General features: G+C 40.8%; 1 protein-coding gene across 1 annotated transcript in view; it reads left to right on the plus strand.

Annotated features, from left to right (window-relative positions):
• Positions 1–26205, plus strand: part of RORA (RAR related orphan receptor A) — a 561431-nt gene that overhangs the window by 65893 nt on the left and 469333 nt on the right.

Genomic DNA, 26205 nt, shown 5'->3' on the forward strand with positions numbered 1-26205 from the left:
GTCTGGGCTACTGCCAGTCATCACCAAGCCCCTGCTCCCTTAGGTAGACTACAGTGTAAAAGCCACTCATCACAGGCAAGGGGGTTCAGACCTGCTGTCTTGCTCTGCCTCCCAGTACCTATATGGGCCTAGGACCAGGCCCTGCAGCCTGGGGAGTTGCCAGCCTGGAGCTCCCCTGTTCCTCTGGCTCTCCCCAGCCCTGCTTCACTTTCAGTACCCTTTCTGCAGGCAGCCAGGCCCTGCTCTCTCCCAGCCTAGAGAGAGACTCCTCTTGGGCCTCTGGCTCACAGCCTTTTTATACAGGCCAGCTGTGGCCTGATTGGTGCATGGCCCAGCTGTGGCTGCTTCCCCAGTGAGTCCAGCTCAGCAGCTCTCAGCTGCAACCTTCTCCCGCGGCCGACTTTAACCCTTTCTCCACTGGAGTGGGGGAGCCGCCCCTCTACACCAGTACAGTAACTCCTTGCATAACGTTGTAGTTATGTTCCTGAAAAATGCAACTTTAAGCGAAACGATGTTAAGCAAATCCAAGATCCCCATAAGAATGAATGTAAATAGAGGGTGTTAGGTTCCAGGGAATTTTTTTTTACTAGACCAAGAACTATATATTATATAGATATACACACAGTATGCGTTTTAAACAAACAATTCAATCCTGTTCACAGCTATGATGATTGTGAAGCTTGTTTGAGGTGGTGAAGTTAGAGGGTGGAAGAGGGAGGGTTATTTCCCAGGGAATGCCTATCTGCTAAATGATGAACTAAATCTCGGCTGAACCCTCAAGGGTTAACACCTTGTTGTTAATGTAGCCTGTTATCAAGGCAGCACGAACAGGAGGGAGGGAAGACAGCATAGCAGACAGAGACAGACACAGGGGAGCGAGGAGCTGATAGGGGGAGCTGATGGGGGGGGGGGCTGTTTGTCCACCCTGGTTCCAAGCACCCACCAGCTAGCTGCTCTTCCTTCAAGCAGTGGACAAAGCAGGCAGCTGCCAAACGACGTTAGAAGGGAGCATTGCACAACTTTAAACGAGCATGTTCCCTAATTGATCAGCAACGTAACAATGTTAACCGGGATGACTTTAAGTGAGGAGTTACTGTACTACAAGGTAAACACCCACTGTATTGATCCTCTGAAGCAAGGAAAACAGCAGCATCCTGTCAGCCTCAGAAGTGATGCTTGAGTCTTTGGAATGTGTGGGAGAGAGTACGCTTCACGTTTGTTGGAGATAACCTTACTGGTGAAGGGATGGAGGCCAGATAATCCAGAGTTCACCTTCAGTTTAGATAGGCCCAGAAGAATTAAGCATTTGTTGGAGCCCCAAGAGCAGAATTTAACCCAATGTTTACCTTTAACACTCCTTCCATTCTGCTGACTGCAAGTGGTGGCTTTTCTTTTAGGCAAGAGAAAAGTGGAAAGACCAGAGAAGGCTTTACCTCACTTACGTGAACTCTTCCTACATATATAATTTAACATTAGGCTCTGTATAATTTAACATGTGAAATAAGCCTAACATTTGAATTGCACAAGTGGAACACTTCAGCTTACAAAGGCAGATTACTTTCCGCTGCAGAAGTTCAGTTTCTTAAACAAAATAAACCTCTTCCAATCACTCGCAAATGCTACTGAAACCCAAAGGCAATGGTTACCTGACCTACATGTCACTCCAATGGTAGCTGACAGGACCAATGTGCCTTGTGAACTGATACCTCCATCACAAGTGAGCCCTCACTTTTGTCCTGCAAACTGAGCCAGTTATTAATAGCTGTTTTAATAGTGTCCCCTAAGTGTATAGTGGTGTTTTTCCAACCCACCAGAATTCAGGCTCCTGCTTCAAAGAGCTTATAGTTTAAATGAAATAGATAACCAGGAAGACAACTCAAGGGGAACAGTTGAAAACTATACTGAGGAGAGGGGAAGGGAGGAGGAGGATACAATGCAGCTCTCATGAGAGCAGATCCAATGTTCACTTTTTTGTTTTGAATTTTCGTTTTTAGCAAGGTCACTATTTTTACTCTTAGGAGCAGATAGGCCCAGAGCAGAGATCAGTGAGCTAATTGAGAGGCGTGGCAAGATATTTTTAGTGTACCTGGGGAAGGAAAGCTGTTCTAGGTACTATGAGTGGCATAGAAATAATGCTTGAGGAGACTTTGGACCAGATGATCAGCTGGTGTAATTAAGTTTAGCTCTGTTGACTTTGATGGAGCTACCCCACTTTATTCCAGCTGAGGTTTTGGCCCAGTAAGGAGCAAGGAGGAGTGGCCTCTGAGGGTGTGAGGGAGAGGAACACATCTTAAAAACTTAAGCCCTTTGCTCAACATTGAGCTTTCAGTCTTCATGTACATTGCTCCTCTTATTCTAATACACTAACAGTAAAACCTTAGTAAAAACAACAAGGAGTCTTTATGGCACCTTAGAGACTAACAAATTTATTTGAGCATAAGCTTTCGTGAGCTAGAACCCACTTCATCAGATGCATAGAGTGAAAAATACAGGCACAGGTATAAATACATGAAAAGATGTGAGTTGCCTTACCAAATGTGAGGTCAGTCTATTGGGACAATTCATTGACAGCAGGATACCAAGAGAGGAAAAATAACTTTTGAAGTGGTAATGAGAGTGGCCCATTTCAGACAGTTAGACTCAGACTTTAAGGTCAGAAGGAACCATTATGATCGTCTAGTCTGACCTCATGCACAACACAGGCCACAGAATCTTACCCACCCACTCCTAACCTATGTCTGAGCTATTGATGTCCTCAAATCATGGTTTAAAGATTTCATGGTGCAGAGAATCCTTCAGCAAGTGACTCTTGCCCCACACTGCAGAGGAAGGCAAACCCCCCCCTCCCCCCCGGGCCTCTGCCAATCTGTCTGAAGGAAAATTCCTTCCCGACCCCAAATATGGCAGTCAGCTAAACCCTGAGCATGTGAGCAAGACTCACCAGCCAGACACCCAGGAAAGAATTCCCTGTAGTAACTCAGATCCCATCACAGGCCATTCGGCATATTTACCACTAATAGTCAAAAATCAATTAATTGCTAAAATTAGGCTATCCCATCATACCATCCCCTCCATAAACTTAACAAGCTTAGTCTTGACGCCAGATATGTCTTTTCCCCCACTGCTCCTATTGGAAGGCTGTTCCAGAACTTCCCTCCTCTGATGGTTAGAAACCTTCATCTAATTTCAAGTCTAAAATTCCCGATGGCCAGTTTATATCCATTTGTTCTTGTGTCCACATTGGTACTGAGCTTAAATAATTCCTCTCCCTCCATGGTATTTATTCCTCTGATGTATTTGTAGAAAGCAATCATATCTCCCCTCAGCCTTCTTTTGGTTAGGTTAAACAAGCCAAGCTCTTTGAGTTTCCTTTCATAAGACAGGTTTTCCATTCCTCGGATCATCCTAGTAGCCCTTCTCTGCACCTGTTCTAGTTTGAATTCATCCTCTTTAAACATGGGAGATCAGAACTGCACACAGTATTCCAGATGAGGTCTCACCAGTGTCTTGTATAACGGTACTATCACTTCCTTATCTCTAGTGAAAATACCTCGCCTGATGCATCCCAAGACCACATTAGCTTTTTTCACGGTCATATCACATTGGCAGCTCATAGTCATCCTGTGATCAACCAATACTCCAAGGTCCTTCTCCTCCTCTCTTACTTCCAACTGATGCATCCCCAGTTTATAAAAAAAATTCTTGTTATTAATCCCTAAATGCATGACCTTGCACTTTTCACTATTAAATTTCATCCTATTACTATTACTCCAGTTTACAAGGTCATCCAGATCTTCCTGTATGATATCCCAGTCCTTCTCTGTATTGGCAATACCTCCCAGCTTTGTGTCATCCGCAAACTTTATTAGCACATTCCCACTTTTTGTGCCAAAGTCAACAATAAAAAGATTGGTTGCAAAACCGATCCCTGAGGCACTCCACTAGCAACCTCTCTCCAGCCTGACAGTTCACCTTTCAGTATGACCTGTTGCAGTCTCCCCTTTAACCAGTTCCTTAGCCATCTTTCAGTTTTCATATTGATCTCCATCTTTTCCAATTTAGCTAATAATTCCCCATGTGGAACCGTATCAAATGCCTTACTGAAATCGAGGTAAATTAGATCCACTGCATTTCCTTTGTCTAAAAGATCTTTTACCTTCTCAAAGGAGGAGATCAGGTTGTTTTGGCACGATTTACCTTTTGTAAAACCATGCTGTATTTTGTCTCAGTTACCATGATCTCTATGTCCTTAACTGCTTTCCCCTTCAAAATTTTTTCCAAGAGCTTGCATACTACAGATGTCAAACTAACAGGCCTGTAGTTACCTGGATCACTTTTTTTTCCTATCTTAAAAATAGGAACTATGTTAGCAATTCTCCAGTCATACAGTACAATCCCTGAGTTTCCCGATTCATTAAAAATTCTTGCTACTGGGCTTGTAATTTCATGTGCCAGTTTCTCTAATGGTCTTGGATGAAAATATCTGGGCCCCCAGGTTTAGTCTCATTAAGCTTTTTGAGTTTGGCTTCTACCTCGGATGTGGTTTCTCAAACTTTTGTACTGGTGACTCCTTTCACACAGCAAGCCTCTGAAGGCGACTCCCCCCCCATCAATTAAAAACACTTATTAATGTATTTAACATCATTATAAATGCTGGAGGCAAAGCAGGGTTTGAGGTGGAAGCTGTCAGCTCGCGACCCCCCATGTAATAGCCTCGCCACCCCCTGAGGGGTCCTGACCCCCAGTTTGAGAATCCCGATCTGCCTCCATATCCTCATTCCCATTTGTCATCCTACCATTATACCTAAGGTCCTCATTAGCCTCATTAAAAACTGAGGCAAAGTATTTGTTTAGATATTGGGCCATGCCTAGATTATCCTTAACTCCATCCTCAGTGTTTAGCTGTCCCACTTCTTCTTTCTTTGTTTTCTTCTCATTTATCTGGTTATAGAACCTTTTACTATTGGTTTTAATTCCCTTTGCAATGTTCTGACCTCAATAAGTTAGCTTTCCTTGCTGATCACTCCCATCTCCCACTCCTTGTAAGCTTTCTGCTTTTTCTTAATCACCTCTCTGAGATGCTTGCTTATCCAGCTTGGTCTACAACTTCTGCCTATGATTTTTTCCCCCTTTCTTGGGATGCAGGCTTCTTATAGTTTCTGCAACTTTGACTTGAAGTAATTCCAGGCCTCCTCAGCCTTTAGATCTACAAGTTCTTCAGTCCTAACTAATTTCCTTAATTTTTTAAAGTTAGCTCTCTTGAAATCAAAAACCCTAGTCACCGATCTATTTTTATTTATCCTTCGATTTAGTTTGAACTGAATTAGCTCATGATCGCTTGAACGAAGGTTGTCCCCTACAACCATTTCTATGAGGGCCTCACTACTCACCAAAACCAAATCTAAAATGGCATCTCCTCTTGTTGGTTCAGCAACTATTTGGTGAAGGAATCCATCAGCTAGTGCATCAAGGAAAATCTGAGCCCTATTATTGCTTCATCCTTCCCTCTCCACTCCTTTCTGACATAAGGGTGTCTGCAGCAGAACTGCTAGTAAAACAGACAATGCAAAAATAGACACAAGTCTTTATTTAAGATGCCCTTATAGAAGAAAACAGAGCCTGGAACAACATGAAGGGATAATTCATGGTAATTGCTGTTGATCAACCCACAGTCTGTCTTGCTGTTCTGCAAAAGTTTGCTTCCTACCTGTTTGCTGGTCTCCAGTGCTTTTTTTTTCTTTTTCTTTTTTTTTTCCAAATAGAAAAAAATCATTGGGTCATTTTGTGTTATTCTGTGGTTTGGATGAAACACTTGTTCATTGCAGTTTGGAACTGTTCATGTGCTGTCTGTCAATGGTCCTTGCTTTGACTTTTTGGTTTAGCTATTGCTTCTAAGACCTGAGTTCTGGTTTCAGTATTTCCCTATAATGGCTGATGCTATCCCTTCCATTGGCTATGGTCCTTACACTGCTTTAGATAACAGTGATATCACCAAATGGTGGAAGAAACACAGAAGAAAATTGAACTTGGGTCATGTCAGCTTGCTGAAGGAGTAACTCCTCTTTAAAATGACTTTATTTTTTTTTTTAATTGAAGTTGTGGAGAATTCACAAGGTCCATGGCAGCAGGAAGTGTGTAAAATAACTAAGTACCAGAGGAATTTCATGTACCTATGTAGGCCAAGTGCTGTGCATTCTGATCACACTAAATTCCCATTGAAGTCAACAGAAGTTCTGCATGAGGAAGCTAAACAAAATTAGGCCATGTATGAAGTATAAAGCTGGCAGTAATTGTAATGTTCAGGTTTGGAGTTTTGTGTGGGTTTTCCTCTTTTCGTTGTGTGCAGGGAAGAGGGCTAAAGAAAACTTTCAATTATGTATGTTTTTAAAAAAGATTACAAAATGAAGGCCCTATTTGGCATCCTTTGTACACCCAGTGAACCACTTAGGAACCTGGGCCTGCACGTCCTTATTAATATGAGTATTCAATGGTTTCTCACATAAACTTAGGACTTCTTGGACTGTGAAGGGGGAGATAGAAGACTTAACATCTGTGGGCCTATAATATGAGTGAAAGTTTGCAGTGACAGACTCTTGCCTTTTAAAACTATACCTATTTTTCCCCGATTTGGGATATTAAACTGGTTTTAGTATTTTTTTTATTTTGGAGTGTGTTAGTTATTGTTTCCAGGGACAGGCTATTGAAAAGAAAGCCATATGTTAGATTCCACATAAAGAAAACTGAGTAGCAATATTATATGTGAAGTGGTTTTAACATTACATGAATGCAGTACCAGGTGAGTAAATTTCAGGTTTGACTTCATTGTTCCCATTAGAGTTGATAGGATCCTGAAATGCTGCATCACAGGATACTAAGAAGAAAATAGTAAACAATATCCAAGGACATCTAAGTAGTATGAGTGGCCCAGTGGTTTCTTGCAGAATATTGCTTTGGTTGCTGAATGATAGGTACAACAGAATTGCACTAAATGGGCTTGTGGGTGATCTGTAGTAAAATGAAATGAGACTTCTTTTTAATCTAGTGTCTTCACAGTTTACTCTTCTTTTCAAAAAAAAATGTATACATGAATTGGTAGGGGAGAAAGTTTTGTGCATGCGGAGAAAATCCCAGATCATATGTCTTGGATTTGGCCAATCATATGCCAAAGCTTGTGATTCAGTTACAGTTTGGTTTTAGATTAACACAATTTTGGAGAAGATTTACAAACAGATCTTAGTGTGAAGTGTTAATTATTCACTGCTGTTCTGGCCTGAATTAATTATCTTAATTATGGCTTTTCTCCCTCTGTTATTTTTCAGGTATCCTACAGAGTACAAGTTTATAGCCTGATAGAAACATTTAATTTGTATTTCAGCGCATGTCTTGTATGTATCTTTCTTAGACTGGGGTGAGCTACAGAGATGTGGTTGGGAATTGCAATCAAAGCAGTTAGAATGAATGTTCTTAATAGCTAATGATAAGCAGTTGAGGTGGGGGCTGAATGCTGCTTTTCAGAGGAGGAGGAGAGTGAAGAAATGACCTTGAACCTTTAATGTGCACTGTTGCTGCATGTAGTAAGTATGAGAGGCTATAAACAGCAATACTGTCAATTACTAAATAATTTGGAAATAGAATGCAAATAAAAATCCAAAAGTAGAGAGTTTGTTTAAATTGAAGATCTTTTTAGTTTAACAGAACACCTTTAAAACATACAAATGTCGTGAATGTTTTACTAGCCTCACAAAATTATCTGTTTAGTTTGCCATAACGACAGATACTGAAGACACTGATATTTTGCTTGCCCAACCAGATTCCATCCGTACTGGTTGCACAGTGCTTCCACCAATTTGAAAGATTTTACTAGTTTGAAAGAGATTTCTTCTGTGTCAAATGCCAAATCCCAACAGAACTGGTCAAAACCTTAAAACTGAAAGAAATGTATAAGTGTGTGTGTGTGTAATCCAGAACTCATCTGTCAAAAATTATTCTTCAGGAGTTTGTAGAATTTTGCACTGCTGACACATCATCCATACAATACAATGTATGTCTGGGTCAGTACTGCAAAACTCTACTTGCCTGTTTGCCCAGAGCAAGGAATTTAGTCAGAGAAATAAAATATTGGAGTTTTCATGATCAGTTGTCATGATGAAGAATGGATGAGCATATGTTTTGTTTGGCTAGTATACTCTGACAACGTGGTAAGGTTGGTATAATGTCCATGATATTATAATATTTTATAGCATAGAGATAATATAATGTATCATACATGTACATATGTATTATATATTTACACATAGGACAATGTTTACAATTATGGCTTTTGTCTGATTAATTTTGCTATGGTACTCCCTGTTCTTGATATAGATTGGGTAAGGAATACCATGGTGATGCCGATGACTTGCAAACTACAGCTGCAAAGTTTTTATAATGGCAGAATGAAACCAATCCATTTCTCTCAGGCTTTTTACATTCTCTTCATAATGTGCTGTTTCTAGTTTAGTTCACAGTAATGTGTATATTCTAGTTCTTTACTTTAGACTCAGTGAAACATCTTGCTGACGCTCTTCCATTAACCTTGCCTGGCTTGAGCTAATGGTGGTGGCATATAATATTTTGCTATTGATTCCCCCCTTCCTCTCCCCAAATTGCCACATCAACACATGGGGTGAATAGCTATTTTAAAATACCTGTTAGGATTAAAAACTACAGATAAAGGGTGCTGACAATTTCCCCTTTATTTTCCCCTTTTGGATGTAAACTATTACTGCAGCCGTTTAACCTCCTTCTGGGAAGGGTGGCAAGTAGCAACGTTTTGGGTCTCTTTTCAGCAGAAAAATTGCAGTTAAGCCAACAGGCCAGCTTCATTGCTGTCCTTATGCAGCACATGGTGTTAACCAGTTTTCCAAAATCTAATTGACGTTTGCTGTATCACACATTTTAGCCAAGTAGCAGATCAAACCCACAGCCCCTTTTGCTGGAATTTACTCTGAGCGCAGTGTATTAGATTTTATGTTGTAATTGTGATACCAGCTATTAAACTAGTTGGTGGCTTCTCTCCCCAGGGCTGGCCCACAACATTTTGGCACCTGAGGCAGGGAGCTCAAATGAGGCCCCCAGGTCCCCTCGCTTGGGCCAAAACTTTGAAATGTCTCAATTCTGCCTTCTTCCTGTTCTTCTTCTCTCATGGTACTGCTCTGCTACCTACATCAATAAAGGAAAACTAACAACTTAAAATGCTTTGTTCAAAGCACTTAATTTTCAAACGCCTGAACAGCAAATGTAACTTTTCTTGTCTGCATAGTAAACAATGGCATTTTTATCTGTTTGAATAATTAAAGTGGTGCTTTCCGTGCCTTCTTGGTTGCAAAGATTTGAACTGCTTTCTGCTGAAGGTCCGCAGTCTGGGCCAGCTCATGCTCTGTTGAGATGGTTGCAAGGCCGACCAGCCTCTCCTGTGTCATTGTAGAGCGTAGATGTTTTTTTAATTAACTTCAGCTTGGAGAAAGTGCGTTTTCCACTGGCAACTGTTACAGGAAGTGTTAGAAGTATGAGCAGACCAACAAAAATATTTGGAAAGAGAGTGGTCATCTTATTTGTGCACATATATTCCAGACAAGCCTTTGGAATTGATCCTGCTGAAATGTATCTTGAAAGGGCCTTCAGTTCATCACCTAAATCACTCGCATCAATATGCATATCAGCACTGTCTCTAGTGCCCTGCATTGCTTGTGTAGGTCTTCTTCAGGTATAGCGAGGAGTTTTGGAATATCATACAACATCCCAAATATACTGGTGTGAGCTTGAGCTGCATGAAACATTCTTCAGCTGACTGCATTGAACAATCTAGCATCTGGTTAAATAATTCAACTTTGAATTGTTGTTTGAGGTCTCTTATGGGATTATCCCGTGCCTCATAATCAAAATGTCTTCTTCTTTGGTGACTCTTGTATTCTTGAATGGGTGGGAAAATAACTTCAGTGTGAAGTTCCTCTGCCAACTTCTGTGCACTCTTCAGAACATTTTGAAATCCCTCATCTGACCAGTTAGACTGTAGGTATGACTTTGCTTTGTACAGTTATTCCATTGCTCCAGATACATCAAGGTCAGCACCTTGGAGTCTCATGCTTACAATGTTTATTTCAAACAGTATGTCATGCCACAACACTAAGCCACACAGAAATTTGAAGTTATGTATGTTTCTGGTAATTCCACTTCCCTCTGCCACTGTTCTCCCACAAACATTTCCTGTCATAGCATTATCCTCCATAAGGGCAACTATGGCATCATCTGTCTTCCCAATTTGGTGTCTGATAGGCTTTATCGCCTCCACTCAACTTTCCCATTGTGTGGCTCTCAGTTGTTTCAGTGTCAGAGAGGACGTTCCCAGATGTTGCTTCAAAATTTGCCATCGATGAGTTGATGGAGAGAAAAATACATAGATGCTTTGAATTACATTAAAAAATTCAGCAGCCTCACTAGCAGCTGATGCTGCATCACTGACCACCAAGCTGAATGAATGAGAACTGCATGGCAGGGCCCCGGGGGAGGAGGGGGCAAGTTGGGGCAATTTGCCCCAGGCCCTTCAGTGTCCCCCACGAGAATATAGTATGCTATAGTTCTGCACCTTTTTTTAATGGAAGGGGCCCCCGAAATTGCTTTGCCCCAGGCCCACTGAATCCTCTGGGCAGCCCTGCTGCATGGAACAAAAAAAGCTCGAGGGTTTAACTCTCGGATCTGTATCTGCACTCCTCTGTTCTTTCCTCTCATGTTGACACCATTATTGTAGTCCTGACCTCTCATTTGAGCTATCACAATTCCCGTATCTTCCAGCTTTTTAAAAAGCACATTTGTCATACCAGCTCTTGTAGTATCATCAATGTCAATAAATTCTAGAAAATGCTCTCTGACAGTCACCATTGCAGGGACATTTACACTAGGTTCTGTTGTTGTTACAAAACGCACCATTAAAGTAATTTGTTCTGTATGGCTGATGTCAGGTGTGCAGTCCAGACTAACAGAGTAATATCTTGCTGACTTCAGATCTGCCACAATCTTCTGTTTGACTTTTGTTGCCAGTAACTGTATGATCTCATTTGGAATTGTTTTTCCAAGGTAGTGGTGTGTGTGCATTTCTTGGGTGGTGACTCTTCTTAGATGCTCCTGGAGTACAACTTCAAACTCAGCTCCACAATTGTAAGGACGTTTCCATTGTTTGGTACATACAGCTGATCTGAAGTGCCACGCAGTGCTAAGTTGTGGGTAGCAAGCTTTCACAATGGCAATGAGCCTTTTCAGAACGTTTTGCCAGTAAAGAGACTCTGATACAATCTTCTCTTGATGCTGATCATCTATGGTGGCCTTTAACCTTAGTCTCATCTCAAGCTCTTTCTACCTATGGAATTCTCTCTGATGATTTGCTGCCTTCTCATGGCATGCCAGATTTTTCCAGTCTTTTGTTCCTGTAGAACCCAATGTGGCTGGAACGTTAGGCTGGAAGAGTTTGCAACAAAAACAGTATGCAGCATTCTGGGTTTTTGAGTACATAAACCATGGCCTCTCCACTTTGTCACCACTGGGGATTTCACGCCAGTAGTGTGTTGGGTGCAAACTTCTATTTTCATTGTCTGTGGGGAACATGAAGTTTTTCACTTGCTGTGGCCCATGCGGTACAAGGAAGTCCCTCAGGCTACTGCTCAAGTGGGTCTACAGTCCTGGATCATCTAGACTTAAGGAACTAAACTCAGCAGGAGCTGTTTCTTGCGCCTCCACCACACGCTTCTCTGATCTACACTTTTCTTCAAGAATGTGCATGGCTACATCCATTTGAGATGGAGATATGGATGCTGCTGTAGCTGCCAGGTCACCTGCACTCTGACTAACTGGAAGATCAGGCATCTCCTCACCGCTCACATCCTCACTGGGACCGGAAGGCTCACTGTGAACATTTGTCTATGTATCTCAGGAGAGCTCCTTCCTGCTTAGATAGAAAAGCTTCCTTTTCTTTCTTGCTTTTTCCGAATGCTGCCCCAGAGGGGCGTTTTCTTCTTTCACTCATGACTGCTGTTCTGTGCCAGCTGTAGTCGCTCTCAACACTCATTTGAAGGGGTCAAATAAGCAGGCTGGTAGCAGGGCCTGAGTGAGGGAAGATATCAGCGTCTTAAGGGCCTAACTGGCTTCTACTGCTTCAGTTGACTGCCTGTTCTCCTCCAGGGGTTCAAGGAAGCACCAGGAATCAGGAAGCTCCCTGAGAAGCTTGTGTTAATCAGCCCAGGCTCCTGGGGATTCTAGAGAGGTACATAAGAGGCTCCTCCTCTCTCTCCCTGCAGCTCCTGCTGCTCTGTGTCATTCCCTCTCACCTTTTCTCCTGCCTGCCTGTTATGTCTCTTGTGCCCTACTTCCTCCAGCACAGCACTCCACCATCTCTGTGCATCTAGAGCAGAGAGAATACATATGCACCAGCAGCAGACACAATTTTCTACACTCTGGGTTCTAGTGGCACCCCCCCCCCCCAAGTCTGGCACCTGAGGCAGCTGCCTCAGTTTGCCTCATGGTAAGGCCAGCCCTGTCTCTCCCCCATGCTGCTTCTAGTCATCCTAGACTGCTTCCAAAGGGCTCTTTATACATACTCACTGCGACTTGAAATGGAAGGGTAGGAAAGAAGAGCACTTAACCTGGATGACTGAAAATGCCTTCCCTGTGGCATTTGCTCTGTGCAGGTGCAACACCAAGATCTCTTCCACCCCTCCTGGTGACAACTCACAATTCACCATGGCTGAAATCATCTGGACATTTGGAATGTGTGACTGTGAATCCCAGCCCTGTGATCAGAAGGCTCTCTACAGCTTTCAAAACAAACAAAAGAGTGGCTGAAATGTGTGTTGGTGTTGGTGTAGATTCAAAGTGATATGTTTGTCTACTGGGCCTTCTCCAAGCTGTGGAGGAAAAAATAGAACAGGATTGGTTTTTCCATATTTTTTTCCCTATAGCCCCCAGAAGACTTCATGACAGAGATGTCTTCTCTAATCTTTTATATCTAGTCTGTGTTCTCTGCTTCCCCTCCTCCTTTCCTTCTGTTTCACAGCCTCTCTCCTTTGACAGAACACCAGTTTTATTCTCTAGCTCCCTGTTTAACCCACATGGGTGTCTAGCCAGTGCCCCAGCTAATACATTAGAGTTTGAAGAAATGTATAACAGCAGGTAGCAAGTGACTGGTGACAGTGTGACATATTGACTTCATATCTTGTGTAATGTAAGATGAAGGATGTGCCTTTTGGTGTGTATTTTCATTTTAATTATTTTTGTTGGATGTCGTAGACAGACACTTGTAGGCAGTTCTGAGTAATTGTCTGAAATCATTAACATGTTTATTAAATAAGGAAGCAGAGTGCATTATCTGATGAATCAATTATGTAAATGCACAAAAAGCATAAGAGATGAATCTTTAACTGTTGCTGAACTGCATCCATTTTCCTAAATTATAGATGCAAGTGTTTTCTGCATGTGTGTGTGCCTTTGTGGTGATAGTCTCCACGTTACTCCCTTAGAGTTTAAAGTAACAGCAATTAATTGGTGATATTGTGCAGGAAGAGGGCATTTCTGTTGTACACTAACGAACATCAGTGTGCATACATCCTTTCTACAGAGGGCTAACAGATGGTCTGGAGTGAAGAACAAAAGTAATTTCATCTGAGGGGTCTGGATGACGTGATAAACCGACAGTGAAACTCCAGCAATTTAGTCTCTCATCTGGACCCTGGGAAAATCTGTGACTTTAGCCTTGTTAGCAGTATGTTCTCTTTTGGGTCACTTACGATAAAAAATGCCCCCTGCAAATCCACCTGTCCTCAGATCAAAACCAAAAGCTTTTTTGATCACTATGCACCCAGAAAATTCACCTCCTTCATTTAAAGCCCAAGTAAATGGCTGTGTGGAGTTGGAGAAGTACAACTATCCTACTCCCACCCATATCCACTCCATCTCTATCCTACTCTATCCTACTCCCACCCATATCCACTCCATCTCCAGAGATGAGAGGATGGCCTTTTTGACTACGAGGCTGGTCTTTTTGGGACTCCAACGATTGGAGTCGTCTTGCTTTTCTGCAGGATGCCTGTGTGAACTGGGGCAAATCACTTAACTTCACTTAATGGGAAGAATGGCGCATCCTTACTGCAAAAGTGTGTGTGTGTGTGTGGAGAGAGGCACTCAGAGACTACAGCGATGGGGACATAGCAAAAGCTTAAAAGGCAGACAGGTTCATGACAGCTCTGCCGTTCTTCCACAGCTGTCCCTGGGCTGGAGTAGAGGCTGTTGCTCCCATACATTCTTGGAGGTCACCATTGCAGGGAGGTGAAGGAGACCTGTCTCCTCCTGGCAACCTAGTATTTTGCTGTTATCCTTCTGGTACTCCCTACAACTGTGCCTATTGAGTTTTGCCTCTGTGGCGATATGCAGAGGGTTGTAGGTCTAAAATGGTTACTGTCTGTTGGAAGAATTTATGGAGTGCTATCCCTGTGGTGCCAGGGAATCTTACTGGCTTAGCTGGAGTGAGTAAAGATCTTAATGTGGCTGAATGTAAGGTCCTTTGGCGTCTGCTGAAATTTTACTTACAAAATCTCATTTAAAAACAGTCCCTTTCCTGGAATTCCCAGTGCTTAAGTAACAGAACATTACGTGTGTCATGTTTTATTAATTGTCAAGATTTAATCAATCATAATAGAGCTAACAGACATGTCTGGTTGAGTTGAAAGATGAAGATGGAAGAGCTAACAGATATCACTCAGGAGCAAAGAGCTGCCAGAAGAGATGATAAATGTGGCTGGACGTGTGCAGGGAAAGACTGGGGGGGCAGTCTGTAAAACACATCCCCAGATGCTCAGTGATTGCCTCAGGGACGCAATATTAAGCCTTGTTCATATTTAGAAAAATGAAAGAGTATGTAAAATGAACAGGCTGAAGATTGTCGTATAACAATGGAGGAATCTATTTTGTACTTGGAGAAAAGGCCAACTTGGAAATGAGAAGTAAATGAGATGACATAGTAAGGATTGTAGTAGGGGGGGAGTGCCATTAACAGTCAGGGCTTTGTTTTTGTTCATGTTTTGTTTTAAAATCGACAAAGACACAATGCAACTGAAAATAGTAAATTTGTGTACATCTGTAATTGTGATCTTACTTGTGGTTGTGCTTAAAATGGAGTGATCTCATGTCTCTATCTTACGGGGTGTTCTGAGCACAAATGCGTTGAAGACTGTGAAGCGCTCAGATACTATGCTAATGCTGGCCATATGAGTACCTTAGGTAGATGCAAAACTCACTGCAGGATTAGAGCCTAATTTATTGACAACTTATAATAATCATATTAAAATATCCTTTTCAATGTGTTTTAAATTATTATACTGGCATATTTTAAAACTTTATTCAATGTTTTTATCACCTTCTGCCTGGGAAGTTAAAGTAGATGGGTTCATTTCATTTCTGTTTGTAAATGGTGGTTTCTGTGCACTAGCACAATACCACTGAATTTGCATTTCCAGTACCTAAAATAGTTTTTCATTCAGTTGTTAAAAATAATATTGAAAATATTTATACTCTTAGTGAGTATGATAAAACAGCTCCCCACCCCCCACACAATAGTTTTCTTACCAAAACCTGAAATTTGAGCCCAGGCTATTAAAAGGCCCTTTTCAAAATAATCAAAGATTTTAACATAATCATGCAAATGTATATACTTCAGATGGTGGTACTGTAGGTATGGTGTTTTTGTAAATGTTGGTTCAGAAAGTCTGCACTACTCCCCCTCCTTTATGCTATAAATACATCTTTGCGAGGAAGCTGAAAATGTGGCTATAATATTTGGAAACTGGTTATAACTTTTTGATACATCTCTTGGCTTTCAAGATGAAAGGATTTACTCATAGAATTTACATTTCTCTGATGTGATTAAAAACAGATAGATGTGCAGTAAATAGAATATATTGTGTATGAAGGTAGGTACAGCTTCGTGTTCTGAGCAGAAGGTTTCTCTCTGTGAAAAACAGCTTTTATTGACAAGCAGGTTGTCACAATTTTCAGTAGTGCCTCCTTTCATTTATTATTCATTATAGGAGATTAAATAGTGTAATTCAGGCATAAACTGGCAGCAGACGCTAATAAGCCATAACCCCTGAGAAAATAAGAAACCAATGAAAATATCGAGGGTGTGATGGGAAATGCTGGAAATATATTCTTTAGAAAATATCAAAATTATCTCTGTTTTATACCTTCTTAGTTTGCCTGCCTGCCTGTCTGTTGTATTTACCCTTGTTGTTGGATCAGACATATGTGAAGGACAGTTTGTGTGTATGCAGCATACTGCCTAATGTATTTTGTACCACTGTCCTCTGGAGACATAGGTTGCCAGCTCTCCTGGATTGGCCTGCAGTCTCCTGGAGTCAGCCTTGATCTCCTGGAGGCTACTGCAACCAGTCTGGGAGATTTTAATAGGCTGCTAAAAGTCTGGTGGTGCAGTGGGGCTAAGGCAAACTCCCTACCTGCCCTGGCTCCGCACAGCTTTGGGAAGCGACCAGCACATCCCTCTGGGTCCTAGGCATAGGGGCGGCCGGGGGTCTCTGGACGCTGCCCCCTGTCCCGAGCGCTGACTCCACAGCTCCCATTGGCTGGGAACCATGGCCAATGGGAGCTGTGAGGGCGGTGCCTGCAGGCAGGGGCAGCACGCATTGCTGCCTGGCCGCTCCTGAGCCTCAGAGACAGACATGCCGGTTGCTTCTGGGAGCCGCCTCAGGTAGCGCCCAGCTGGAGCGTGCACTCCTCACCCTCCTACCGCACCCAACCCTAAGCCCTCACTCAGCCTGGTGAAAGTGAGTGAGGGTGGGGAGAGCGAGTGACGGAGGGAGGGGGATGGAGTGAGCAGGGGATGGGGCCTCAGAGGAGGGGTGAGGGAGGAGAGTGGCCTCGGGGAACGGGATGTGGCAAGGGTGTTTAGGTTTGTGCGATTATGCAGTTGGCATCCCTATGTGGAAAATGGAATGTCAGACCTGCCCAAGTCCCTTTAACCATATTGTCTAATAATGTCTGGCCCATGTAATAATACCTCACGTGACTACATCTAACATTCTCCATTAGCTCATTTGAGTGGGCCTGTGTTTTTTGGAGAGGACGGTCTAGAGTTTTTTCCCTGTTGTTGATTGTGGGGTCTATAGGCCATGATGTTTGGTATAAATAATGACTGTGAAGTCCTGTGCGGCCACAGATTTGTTGCAGTCTCTGTGTGCATGTAGATAGATATATTTATAGACGAATCACTGTAATGTGAGAAATAAGCCTTTGAAGTGTCAAGCCAAATATTCTGGGGGGAATAAAAGATTTCTTGTCTACATCAGAAGCTTGCATTTCATGTATAGCTATCTCATTTTGCCCAAAACATTTCCCCACGGGTTAGGAGAGCTGAAAATAATAATAACAGGGAAGCAGCAAACATCTTCCCTGAAATGTTTTTGTGTTGTTTTATCTTAAGTTTCTTTCTGTCCACCAGTCCTTTCCCTCATTTATTTCCCATCCTGCCCTACAAAAGAATTCAGTAATCAGGAAAGCAGAGTTGTGCTGCTGCCCACCCTGAGCCAATACCCCTGCAGGTCCTAGGCTGGTAAGAAATGGGTGACGAGGAAGGGTGAGGCTCTTGGCTTTTTCTGTCGGGTGGACATATCAGAGCCTCAGTGTGCTTGAGATTCAAGTACTGGGTCGTTGTGAGATGATGTCCAGGATGGTTACATGTTTCCCAGTAAGTTGCGCACAGCTGCTGCTGCCATGAAACCAGCCAAACCCTAGTGTAGTTTTATTGGTTTGCCGTTAGAAAAGAAAAGGGAAAGGACATGTAGGAACTTGGGAAAAAAAAAACATGTGGGATGATCTTTTTAGACTGCCTCTATTAAGGCAGCCTGAATGATTTTTGGGTTATCACAGATATAAACCAAGATACAGTGGTGGCAGTGATTTGCAGGTAGAGCAAAATGTAATAGATTAAGATGGCTCCTGAAATTAACTCTTTAGTTGATTGTAATGCTTTTATAGACTGTAGCAATACATGAAAGTCATTCTCACCAAGAATTGTTTCAGAGCGTCTCTTTCAGGAAGGAGTCCCTCTTTGCAGGTTTTGCTAAAGGGGCTTTTTAAAAAATCTCTAGTAAATGTTATGATGGAAGACCAGTATTTTGTGTATACAGGTGTGCAAAATGTAACTCTCTACTTTCTCTAGTATATTTGTACAGTATCTGGCATGATTTGCTTCAATCCCGACTGAAGCATCTAAGTGTTGCTGCAGTACAAATTAATAGTAGTAATGCCCTGGATCTGCAGAGTACAACACCACAACAAAGACCTTAAAAACAGAAATTTGCAGATACTTTGTGGTGATGTTATGAAGCTCTTTTTGTTTTCTTGACCGTAGACAATTTGCCATTTATGAGGCAACCTATATCAGTCCTCTGATTCTGTCCACCCCTTTTGAGATTAATGAAGATTGCATCATGAACCTAGATGACTTTTTAAAGTGAAATAAAAACCACAAGTTATTCCATTTAAAAACATAAATTATATACTTCTGTGTCACTGATTTCATTGGAATGTTGCCTTCTGAGGCTTTTGCATGCTGAAATGATGCAAGGTTACATGGTAAGAAGTATGTTCCTTGAATGAGCATGTGTGACCTGAGGTATTTAGAGTAGCTTAGTATGAACAAAATATGTGAAATTTAGCCAGGCTAAGAATTCACCAGTTTGTTGTGAAACATATTCAAAATCCATTATTTCATATCAACTGATGTCCATTAAGTATGTGATCATTTTTATCCTGTTCTTAGATGGTATTGGCACAATAACTTCAGTTATTAAGATTCTTGTTTACTGTTCAGAGGATTTAATGATCTTACATTTACATTAGAAGTCATGTATCGCTACCTATTGCTTAATCGTCATCAATTCACATCATGGGTATTTTTATATAAGACTATTGCTATGCTGACTTAATAGAATGTAAATTGTTCGTGTGAGCAGGAGTATGGATTTAAGAAAATATTTAAATGCTCAAATGGAGTGTCATTTTGCTTTGAGGCTCAATGAGAATAAGTGTTTACTCTCTTCATATAACTTGCATGTTTGGAATGGGCTTGCACTTTAGCATTTGAATAGACGTGCACTGCTGTAGGTAAATGTTAGCATGCAGCAGGCACTGCAGGCAGAGAGACTGTCTGCCAAAACCAGGCATTTTTCAACTGTATTGCTGTAGTTTTGAATAGGAAGCTGAAACAATCTTTAACCCTCTTAAAGAAGCGAGTAGCAATAGATGAAAGAGTGCCTATTGGTTAACAGCATTTGGCCAAATATCAAGACGAACTTGGGAAGTAAAACTTATAATAATTTAAATTACAGCCTATTTTATATTGAAATATGTGTTAAGAATTCTTTTTAATTACAGGATGTTAAAGCTTCAAAAATTAATATTCTTCAAAGTAAGTCAGAGTAAAATAACTGCAGACTTAGTTGAGCCTCAGCTTCATTAAAACTGCTCAAATGGCTGATGGAGCCCTAATAAATTTTGTTCAAAGATAGGGATCTTTGAAAATTCTCTGCAAATCTAACTATTAGCTTTGATACTCCCTAATTGGATGTTGCTGTCTCTGCTCATGTTGACCGGCAAATTGCATCTATAACAGGAGGTTGCAAAGTATAGCCGATCCCATTGTCCTGAAATTAGCAAAATCCTGAGGATTTAAAGGTCCATTTTGAAAGCTCTTTGAAGCAATATCTTACAGGAGAAAAACACAAACAAGTATTTTGTCTAATATGGGCAAGTGTATGAAATCTATTTTGGTGGTTAAACTGGAATCACAGATGTTCTAACAGAATCAAATCATCAATGAGGGCAAAAGTACCTAAATTATTGACAGTAAATTCTATGTGCTTATCGGGTAAGAATCATTAGCATTAAATGCAGCTTGTAAATCACAGATAGTTTTGAGGTTTTTATTTTATTTTATTTTATTTTATTTTATTTTATTTCTCTTCTTTTTTTTTGTGATATAATTACTGATGCTGTGTTTTCTCAAAAGGTGAGAGGATTTTTTCCTTACAAAGTAAGATCAATAACCAATTTTAAATACAGAGTATCACCATCATGAGAGCTATCAATAGTGCATAGACCACGGACAAGCATGAATAGTTAGTATTTATTTTTATAAACTGCAGTGTATAGAGCAGAGCCATGATAGAGGTTGCATTATGTCATCCACCGGAGGAAAAAGCAGGTCAGTTATTCCTTTCTTGAAGATTGTCTATTCGGTCTCCATCATTTGCAGTACAAGAGCATTTTGCATTATTTTCAAGGTCTACCCTTTGGTTTTGGGAGCTGTTACTTTCAAGACCTACATCTGCCCATTATACTTTTGATGACCCTGGGCCAGCATAGACAGCAGATACAAGGACAATATATTGCTTTGTCTCCCAAGTGACTTGAAGGCTTTTGAAAATTTTACCCTAAAATCCATGTGTAGGTGCCTACCTAACTTTCAGAAGTGCTCAGAACAAATCCCGGTAGGGTGGTGTAGCTAAGTTTTCCCCTCCACCTCATATATGTGCGCATGTTATAAACCAGGTGTACTTACAATGCCAGAAAGGGTCCTGCAACCCTGATCGCCTTATCTGAGCATCTTGTGCAGTTGTGGACCTAGCTTAGATCCAAAAATGGAATGGGCCTATTTTTTAAATTTTTTAAATTTGAAGAACTCAGAATCCTTTGAGAACTATTCCTCCATGACTTAAAATCAGGATGGTGGAAATATTGTAAAAACAATGGATTTCTTTCATTTGGGTCTGATACAAAACATTAACAAGAAACCCCTGTGATTTGTAGGTGTAAATACAACATACTATAATATTTTGTGTTGAAATTCATTCCTGCATCCAGTACAGAAGTTTTATGTAAGGCCTTCCTCATCAATTCAGTCTTTAACATAGGGACTGAGGCCCTTGTACAGTTCTTCTGTACTAGAATGAATTTTATCCTTGGAGAAATTATCTGGAGTGAAAATGGATGTATGTTCAGTGAACTACTGTTTTCATTTGGAAATATGGATTTTATAGGATCAGACACCTTGCATAGAGTCAATAGAATAAAAATGGGTGTAGAAATACTTAGGTCCCTAATGGAAATTTTAGGAGTAATTAATATTTGTTCAGTGCTTTGTAGATTCATTGTTGTTTGTTTTTATTTTCAAATTGGTTACTCCCATGAAAAAGAGTTTTGTTCACTTTAACGTGTTCCTTATGAGTTCTTTTATCCCTATCTCTCCCATTTCTTCACCAAGGAGATAAATTGTCACTTCATCCTTCTGAAGGAGTTTCTTCAGGTGGGGGGATTGTCTGAGAGCCGGAGGAAAAAATAGACTCGCATTATTTCCATGAAGGTTTGTAAAAGTGCCAAATGTATGTTCTGATTTTATGCCCAGCTGGAAAGCCATTTAGTGTTAGAGACGTATGAATTCTCAGATTATTCATTGTATCCTTTTAACTCATTTTAATTCATAATGCTAAGTGATTTAAAAAAATCCTGTGAATGTGAATTGTGCCTGATAGCCTCGTTAGCTTTTCTCCCCCATTCGTTAGCATCACAAATGAGTTGCTCTGTGCTCCAAATATTCTTCATGCTTATATCCTTTACTGTCTATTGGTATATGTACTAATCATGAAGCCAAAACTAATTTTAAAGCTACTTGCCTTATGGCAAGGTACTCTGAAGGTCAGTGCGTTTCTTGTAGCATCATCACTTGAATTTTCCCCGTTGTTGTTGATCATTTAATCAACATCCTGGTTTTGTAGGAATGATTCTTCCTTTGGAGAGTGGGATGGTATCTTATGCTCGAATGTTTAAAAATAAAATTAGGATTCAATAAATGGATCTGTGAAGATTTTCCCAATTTCAAAAAATAATTAAAAAAAACTCTTATTCTAGATAGATCTTGGGGATTGGACCTGGCAACCTAATTACATTGATACACAAGCGGAAGCATGGAGTTTAGTGGTTAATGTATAGGTGTGGGAGGTAGGAAATTAGGGTTCCGTATCCACGTCAGTTACAGATATACTGTGTTACCATGGAGAAATCACTTAATTCCTCTATCCCTGTTTTATCAGTTAATTAATGTTTGTAACGTGCTTTGAGATCCTATGATAGAAAGTACTATGTAGGCACAAAGCGGCGGTAGTGGTATTAAAGAAGACAACAGAGCTTAATGAACAAATAATGAAATAATTTGTAAAATGTCAAAGGCCTGCAATGTTAAATCAGATTAAAATAAAATAAAATTTACTTCCCTATTGATTATTTCCAGAAACTTAATCATATATACTTGTTTTTCTCCTAACGTCTGTAAAGATTTTTGAATTATTAAAATGAAGCTGGTTGTTTGAATTTGGAAGATTTTGTATACAGTACTGTCCTGATAATCCCCTTAGCAGTTATCACTCCAGAACATACTGTCTTGTACAATGTACAACATGGAGTATCTCTTTTCATTTATAGAGATATTCTACACATCAGACAAAACCCTATGCCTGTAATCCTTAGTAGATCCCTGTTTCATCAGTGACACACTCAGTGTTTCATTTGTTTAATCATCTGAATGACGAAGATTTAATATTCTTCACTTGTCATTTTCTGAAGTAAATTGGCTGGTAAAAGTCATACTAAATCTACTTAGTCATGAGGACCAGATCTGGTACCTAGAGCCACCCTGGGAGGCCTTGCTGAGTGCAGATTTGAGGTTGGAGGGCACAGTCAGAATACCTGTGAAACCAGGTCTGAGACTCTGATGTTATTGCTGTATGGAGAATGCCCCTTGCCATACTTTTCCTGGGTAGGTGTCTAAAGCTGTAATATTTTTATAATTGGATTTTAGTGGTCATCTGATTTTTTTTTGTTTGCTAGTGCCACAGGGGCAGTGATGTAAATGAAATTCTACGTCTTGCTGAGTAATTTATACAGAACACAGGAAAGTACACTGAGACAGTGAGCCAAGGGATACAACCTGTCTCTGCTTGTGCAGGGGCAGTCTTGCTGTGGAACTGATGTGTCCTGCTGCATGAGGCGCTGTGTGCTCTCTCCGCTCTCCCCTCCCCCCCCGCCCAATTGATTCTAACCTTGTGGGGGTCTGTGTGTCAATATGCTATTGAGGTTTGAGGTTGAGCTTCGGTGAGGGGAACTAGAGGATCCATGATGCTGGGACTCCTCTATTCTCTCTTTGCCCTTTATGGAGGCAGCTCCTGCCATTAGGCTGGATGGAGTTACTTGCTGCAGAGCATGCCTCCGTGAGGAGAGATCTTTTCCCCTGCTTCCCTCATGAGGAGTTTCTCAGCATCCAGCTGGGTTACCTTGGGTGGATGCAGGATTTTGGTCTGTTGTGTGTTAATATATTGCTTTATCCAGAACTCTGTAGTCTGGTTAATTAATTTATTATTGTTTTCATTTAGATCCTTCTGAGTAAACATATCAGACTTATTGAAGGTTATCTCCATCATTGTTAAGGATCAAAACTCTGGATCCACACACCCCAAATTTGGGTAGAGTTCAGGTATGGATCTAAATTTAGGTGCTTTGGCCCATCTCTAATTAATACTCGTCTTTATTAAAGATTCCGGGTGCTTATCACTTATGAAAATCAGGCCACGCATTCTGGAGCCTAAATATGGATTAGGAGCCTAACATTAGGCACCAGTTTTTGAAAATTGTCACTCTTATGGCTAATCCAGCTTCGACAGAGCACGAGAAGCATTTTGCTTCTGTCAGAAGTGAGGCTTTCATGCTCTTTGGTAACTGAGACTGGGGAACTTGGTGAACACTCAAGTAAGAGGGAAAAGATAGTCAGTTTCCCCCATTACCCTCTCCTGAGATACTCAGCCATCATTGTCATGATAAAAGCACTGTTCATGCTAGGGTTGAAACAGTGCTAGCAGTAACTGTGTTTAAACATGCCTCTAGTGCCAATGATGGATAGCATTGCAGGAAAAGTGTAACTTTCGCAGTGGTCTCAAACTGTCCCTTATTTAACCAAGCTGGGAGAAGAAGTATTGAAGAAACTGTTAAAGAATTGGGCTGGGCTAGATGTTACGTAAGGGATGTGGGTTAAGGTGCAAATTAGGGGAAAGAGCGGATTTTTTTTTAAATATAAGAGAGGTGAAGGTGAAGGGAATAGCAGGAAGAGATGAAAAAGCAGGAAGAGAGAAAGCAAGGCAAGGGGAGAAAAATGTGAAATGGAACCAAAATAGACTCTGGTTTTCAGAGTTAAAGATGACAGAAATTAAATAAGCTATTCATCTCTTCAGCTTGGCTGAATACAGAGGAGTGGAAAAGCTAAGGTCACTTTAAAGGGTAGGTCAGCAGTGTGACTTCATTGTTCTGTGCTCTTGCTGCAATGCAAGAGCCTGGAAAAAAGAAGCAAGATAAATTGAAGACATACTGGAATATATAGCACCTTTAAAAGAACAGAAAGATTCTGCTGATTCAGCATGAAACATGAGCAGAGGTGCCTTAGAATGAATCAGTTTTATTCATACTTTTGTAATGCTCACCATGCAAGGGATGGATACCCCTTCAGCTATATTTTCATGAACTGTCCCATAGGAACATGGGAATTACAATATTGGAGCAGACCAGTGGTCCATTCAGTCCCATTTTATCCTGACCATAACCAGTAGCAGCTTTTTCAGAAGGAAGAGCAAGAAAACCCAACATGGGTCAGTAATGGAATCGCTTGACCAGAGGTGAAATTTTTTTCCCTCACTTAAAGGTTGGCACATGCCCTGAAGCATGAGGTTTTGTCTCCCTTCCAGGTTTGTGTAATCTTGTGTAACAGAACTGCGAAAATCTAATACCTTTTGAATTTTGCTGTGCTATGGCCTCACTGGTGTATGTGTTATCGCTTTCCTCTGCCCCGTGTCTGTCTTTTCTGTTTAGATAGTGAGATTTTTGGGGCAGGGACTGTTTGCTACCCTGTGTTTGTACATTCCACAGACAACATTAAATCACATTTCTTTTTCTTACATGTATGTATAGACAGACAATCTGATATTTGGAAGCAAATGCAGTTTCGCAGGAGCGATGGAAAAATATACAGTAGTTCATTTTAGGGCATGACCATTTTCCCATTTGAAGTCCCTGGGGAAATGACTGGGCCCTTCGTGTAATTCCTCAGGATATGTCACTGTAGATCTCAGGTTTTTCAACACAATGAGAAAGTTCATAGTAAAAATTAGACAACTTGGTATTTCACGAAAGGATTTGATTCTGAGTAGCATGGTTCCATACACTTGTAGCTACACTGAGTTCTGGTTTCCAAAGTATTCTGAAGTCTACACTGAGCCACTGACTTTATGTGACATACGTATGTGTTATATATTTCCAGCCCAACTGGGGAATTGAGGGCTTAAAAATAAAGATCTTGGAATTTGGCTATGAAAAAGCAAATGATGAATCAAGGTAGATATTAGCCAATGCTCACACTTCCAATAAGGTTGAGACTGTTATCCAGAGAAGTGCCAAATGAAACACTTTAGTTCTTGTGGCCAGTTTCTGTTGTACAAGTGTTTTAAAAGCAGATTTGATTGAACCTTGCTGTTTGAAAATGCTGCCTTAATCTTTTGTCAAGGACTTTTTAAAAATTAAAAATGTTACTTCAGCATTACTTTGATGTTTCATCATGTGTATATGTTCCAAGGTAATAAAATTGATACACTTTTTTGGCCACTTACTGAAGGCGGCAGTCTCCCATTGAGCATTGACATTCCGTAGTAGTTAGAGGATTTGCATAATACCATCCTCAAATGCACACATTGCGACTTTTTTAAAAAAAATTGAGTTCATATTTCTCCCACCCCTGGATATTCTTATACCTGTATATTAAAATGAAAAGGTTAAATAAAGAAAAATGCCAAACTTCCTCAGGGGTTGTAACTATGTAACTTTCATACATTTTCTTTGGAGTCTTGGCTTCAGGACTTATTGCTTACTTTTATGGCAGGGCACATCAGAATGAACATCTGAAGGTCTAAGTTAATGCAGTAGTAGATACCCCACTCTGAGGCATGGTCTTTCTGCTCATCCTTCACAGTATACTGATGCACACTGTTTGCCAGACACTGTCTGACCAGCTAAAAGTAG

The sequence above is a fragment of the Gopherus flavomarginatus genome, chromosome 9, assembly GCF_025201925.1.
Source record: "Gopherus flavomarginatus isolate rGopFla2 chromosome 9, rGopFla2.mat.asm, whole genome shotgun sequence".
Taxonomy (NCBI): domain Eukaryota; kingdom Metazoa; phylum Chordata; order Testudines; family Testudinidae; genus Gopherus; species Gopherus flavomarginatus.